The sequence below is a fragment of the Schistocerca gregaria genome, chromosome 2 (assembly GCF_023897955.1).
Source record: "Schistocerca gregaria isolate iqSchGreg1 chromosome 2, iqSchGreg1.2, whole genome shotgun sequence".
Lineage (NCBI taxonomy): Eukaryota > Metazoa > Arthropoda > Insecta > Orthoptera > Acrididae > Schistocerca > Schistocerca gregaria.
The window spans coordinates 355,727,034-355,732,749 of NC_064921.1; positions in this window are offsets into that span (position 1 = coordinate 355,727,034).

Genomic DNA, 5,716 nt, shown 5'->3' on the forward strand with positions numbered 1-5,716 from the left:
AATGGTCGTCAGTGCTAGTTACCTTTGAGAGTGGACATGGTGAGTAGATATTAGTCGAGAACGCTTATAAGGCGATGAAGACACTCTGACCGACATCTCAGTGAGTTTGAACGAGATAGTGTAATGAGGCAATGAGAAGCTGTATGTTCTTGCTGAGGTATTGCAGAAAGACTTGACAGGAATGTAGCCACTGTACATGATTGGTGGCAGCGGTGGTCACTGGGATGTATGGTCGCAAGAAAACTGTCCTCTGCACGGCCACGTGGCACTGCCGACAGGGAAGACCATTGTGTTCAGCGTATGGCTCTGGAGCATCGTACTCCATCTACAGCAGCAATCTGAACAGCATTTGGCACCACAGATGCACAACGAACTGTTACTAATCGATTATTTCAAGGGCAACTCCGAGCGAGACGCCTTGTAGCGTGCGCCCCACCGACTCCAAACCACCGCCATTTGCAACTTCAGTGGTGTCAAGCGAGAGTTCATTGGAGGCATGGCGCAGGTCTGTTGTGTTTTCTGATGAAAACTGATTGGGCATCGGTGCCAGTGATAGCCATGTGTTGATTAGTAGAAGGGCAGCTGATGGCCTGCAACTAACCTGTCTGCGTGGTAGACACACTGGACCTGCACCTGGAGTCATGGTCTGATGTGCGAATTGGTGCGGCAGCAGGAGCACTCCCGTTGTTACCCCACTCACCCTGACTACAAAATTTTACATCAGTCTGGTGATGTCGACCTGTCGTGCTTTCATTCATGAAAAACGCTCCAGGGCTGTTTTCCAAAAGAATAACTCTCGCTCACATAGAGCTGTTGCAACCCAACATGCTCTATAGGGGGTCGATGTGTTACCTTGACCTGCTCAGCCACCAGATGTTGCTCGAATTGAGCACATACATCATAGGATTACAACTCCACTGTCATCCACAATCAACATTAACCGTTCCTGTATTGACTGACCAACTGGAACAGGCGTGGAACTCCATCCCACATCTGGCACCTGTACAACACAATGCATGCATGTTTTCGTGCTTGTATTTAACAATCTGGTGGTTACACCAGTTAGTAATGTCCCAGCATTTCACATTTGCAGTGGCTTATCTCTCGCTTACATTAACCTGTGATCATGAAAGTTAATCACTTATGCACTAAAGCGCTAGAGACTGGTATAGGTATGCGCATTCAAATACAGGAAGAATACGGAGCTGCGATCGGAAATGTCTATGGAAGACAACAAGTGTTTGGCGCAGTTGTTAGATCGGTTACTATTGCTACAACGTCAGGTTCTCAAGATTTAAGTGAGTTTGAGCGTGGTGTTATAGTCGGCGCACGAACGATGGGACACAGCGTCTCCAACGTAGGGATGAAGTGTGGATTTTCCTGTACGACCATTTCACATACCGTGAATATCAGGAACCCGGTAAAACATCAAACCTCCGACATCACTGCAAGTGCAGAAAGGTCCTGCAAGAACAGTACCGAAGACGCCTGAAGAGACTCGTTCAACATGACATAAGTGCTACCCTTATAAAAACTGCTGCAGATTTCAGTGCTAGGCCATTGACAATTGTCAGCGAGAGAATCATTCAACGAAACGTCATCGATATAGGCTTTCAGATCCGAAGACCCACTCGTGTACCCTTGACCACTGCAGGACACAAAGTTTTACACCTCGCCTTTGCCCGTCAACACCGGCTTTGAACTGTTGATGACTGGAAACATGTTGTCTGATCGGATGAGTCTCGTTTCAAATTGTCGTGTATGAGTATAGAGACAACCTCATGAATCCATGGGCTCTGCATGTCAGCAGGGGACTGTTCAAGCTGGTGGTGGCTTTGTAATGATGTGGCAAGTGTGCACTTGGTGTGATGTTGATCTCCTGATACGTTTAGATATGACACATACGTAATAATCCTGTCCGATCTCCTGCATCCATTCATGTCCATTGTGCACTCCAGCGGACTAGGGGCGGTTCCAGCAGGACAGTGCGACACCCCATACGTCCAGAAATGCTAAATAGTGGATCCAGGAACACTCTTCTGAGTTCAAAGACTTCCCCAGACATGAGTAATATCGAGCATATGTGGGATGCCTTGCAATGTGGTGTTCAGAAGAGATCTCAGCCCCCTCATACTCTTACGGATTTATGGACGGTCCTGCAAGATTCCTGGTGTGAATTCCCTCCAGTTCTACCTTCAGGCATTAGTCGAGTCCATGCCACGTCATGTTGCGGCACTTCTTCGTGCTCGTGGGGACCCTACATGATTTTAGGTAGGTGTATCAGTTTCAGGCAGAGTACAAGTGTGTGCGAACAGGCAATGCAAAGAAAATTCCAAACGATGGGCCTCCGCAGCAGGTAATTCATGTATGTACCAATGTTAAAACAACAACAAAAATGGTTCAAATGTCTCTAAGCACTATGGGACTTAACATCTGAGGGCATCAGTCCCCTAGACGTAGATCTACGTAAACCTAACTAACCTAAGGACATAGCACACATCCATGCCCGAGGCATGATTCGAACCTGCGACTGTAGCAAAAGCGCGGTTCCGGACTGAAGCGCCTACAACAACTCAGCCACAGCGGCCGGCAACACCACGACACCGGAACTACGACTGAAATGGGCATGTGACCATCGGCACTGGACGTAGGCACTGTGTCAGAGCGTTGCATGGTTTGATGAATCCCGAAACCTTTTTTCATCATGCCGATGGGAGAACACGAATCCGTCGTCTTCCAGGGGAACAGCTTCTTGATACATTTACTGTGGGCCAGAGACTAGCTGGCGGCGGCTCCATTGTGCTCAGGGGAACATTCGCGTGGGAATGCATGGGTCCACTGGATCCTGTGCAAGGCACCATGACGGCCAAGAAGTATCGTACATTGGCTGCAGACCACGTACACCCCTTCTTGACCATCATGTTTCCGGCGGCTGGGTAATATCAAAATAATGCGCCATGTCACTAGGCCATGAGTGTGATGGAGTTGTTCGAGGAACACAGTGGCGAGTTCCAATTGATGTCCTGACCCCTTGCCTCCCCAGATCTGAACTCTATCGAACACATCTGGGATGTGATTGATCGTGGCGTCAGAGCTCATCGCCACCCTCCCTGTAATGTATGGGAATTAGGTGACTTGCATGTGCAGATGTGGTGCTAGCTCTCTCCAGCGACCCACCAAGGCCTAATTGCGTCCATTCCACGACGCGTCGCCGCTGTTATCTGTTGAATGGTGGCTACACTGAGTCACAGCGCCAGAGATTGCGCCAAAGATTATGATTCCGCCGCCTCCACTGGGTAGTAGTAGTTCAGAGGATGTCGAGGTCGCACAGCTCTTATAGTTGCAGGGGACTTAATTAATCAATTGTTTTAATGGAAATTTCCTTGTCATTCTTTATTTTTATTTTACGCAGTCAGATTGCTTGCTAATACTAGTCAGGGCCAACCGGTTACGAGACTTCGTAACCGGTCACACAGCTACTAAAATTATTACATTTATTCATTAATATTAGTAATTTTATTTTTAATTAAGCCCCCATTAATATTAGTCCTATCCTTTTAATTAACCCCCCATGCGCTGGGCCAAAGGTGGAAATACCGGCTATTAGGTATGTGGTCGTAACGTTCTAGTTGATCAGTGTTGTTCTTACAAATATTCCTTAGAATCACCAATGTGCAATGTCTTCTCCAAAGCTGCTAGCATCCCTTTCCTTTTTCCCTAGCCTATATTTTTTGTTGCTTTTTTATAGCTTTTTGACATGTGAGCTAAAAACAACGTCGATTAACTCCTTTACTTAATACGAGAGACTTTCAATAAGCAAGGCCACACGTTATTTTTCTCTGCCAAATTCGGTTGAAAGAATGAGGAATTTGTTGTGAGACCTTCTGGAATATTCCCGCTTCAGCTCCTATAGTTTCATGATGTTCCAATTTGTGGCATCACTAAAAGGCGTCTGCAACGGAGGTGCGTTCCAAGCAGAGAGCTGTCATTGAGTTTCTTTAGGGGAAAATCAGAAAATCGCAGACATTCGTAGGCGCTTGCAGAATGTCTATGGTGACCTAGCAGGGAACAAACCGACGCTGAGTATTTGGGCGAGGCGTCTATCATCATCGCAATGGCCGGCTACATACAGATGTTACTCCTGAAATGTTGGAATGTGTGGACATTCTCACTCGAGGCGATCGCCGGACTACAATCAAAGACCTCGGTGCTCAACTAAACGTCTCTGTTGGTGGTGCTGACACACTTATCCACCAGCTGGGGTACTTAAAAGAGTGGACATGCTGGATCCCTCGCCGAGAAATAGAAGACTACAAACAGCAACGAAGGATCATCTTTCCAGAATTTAATGCACGTTACAAGGCTGATGATGACAATTTTTTATCAAACGTCGTCACACGCGATAAAACATGGATTCGTTACTTCGAACCGGAAGCAAATCGGTAATCCATGGAGTGGTCCTACACCGCCTTTCTTCCAAAGAAAAAGTTGAAAGCCACACTCTCAGCCGATAAAGTCATGGTGAATGTCTTCTAGTACTATGAAAGAGGTATTCTGTCTCATGGTGCAATGATCAACTTTGATATGTATTGCATTATCCTCAGGAAATTAAAGAAACCAACTCAGCCTGTTCGTCGCCACAAAAATGCGAACGAACTTTTCCTTGTCCACGACAACGCAAGGACTCGCACAAGTCTGCGCACCCGAGAGCAGATCAGGCAACTTCATTGGCCTGTTCCTCATTCACGCTACAGCCCGGATCTCGCACATTCCGACTTCCATCTGCTTGACTCAATGAAGGATGCACTCTGCGGGAAACAGTACGCGGATAATGTGGAGGTCACTCATGCAGCAGAACGTTGGATCCGACGTCGATGAGAAGAGTTGAACGATTCGAGCATAAAGGTCCTTCCTATAAGATGACGTAAGGCCGTCGCATTGAACGGAGATTATGCTGCAAAGAGGGTTTTGTAGCCAAATGAGTGAGGAATAATATGGTGTATTGGAATCCCGAATAAAACCAACCTAATTTCAGTAAAAAACGGTTTCCGTTAGTTATTGAACGTCCCTCGTATTTAATTGTTAATTTTCCTAATTCTTACAAACTGATCAATAAAGATTTTACACCACCTGCATGCCTGCCGACATTTAGGGGTTTAGACTCAGGGGGAAGTGAAGCCGAAAAATTACTGTGAAACAGAAAGGAAACATTAATCAGAACAATGGTAGCCTGTGAGTAACACTCAGTGCTGTGTTGCTCCACCTGGTGCAGTGTAGCTAAATTGAGATTCGGTTGGACTGTGACAATACTGTTACGTAAGAGCCCACACCATTGATCCGCTACAGGTTGGCACCACAACGACAGGCTAGACCCCAAAGCTTACAGCTCCTCATCAACTCCTGTAGTAGACAGCAGCGTATCTTTCTGGGATGCTATTCATGAAAACATAAAATGTCCTCGATTGCCACTAATCCGTGTCTCGTCCGTCATCTCCTGGAATACTCTCCGATTTGTCAGCTGTTACCGTCACCGCCGTTTCTGGGCTGTCACCGTGTCCGCCAGCGCCGCGTGAACTCTTATGGACAAAGTAATTCTTCCTATCCTAGCAATCATCTAAATCGTTATCACTGTCACTTAAACTATCCTTTGTGTACCCCGTGTTTCGTAATCTCACCATCTGTCACCAAAATAATCAGCGAAGGATTACACATTATT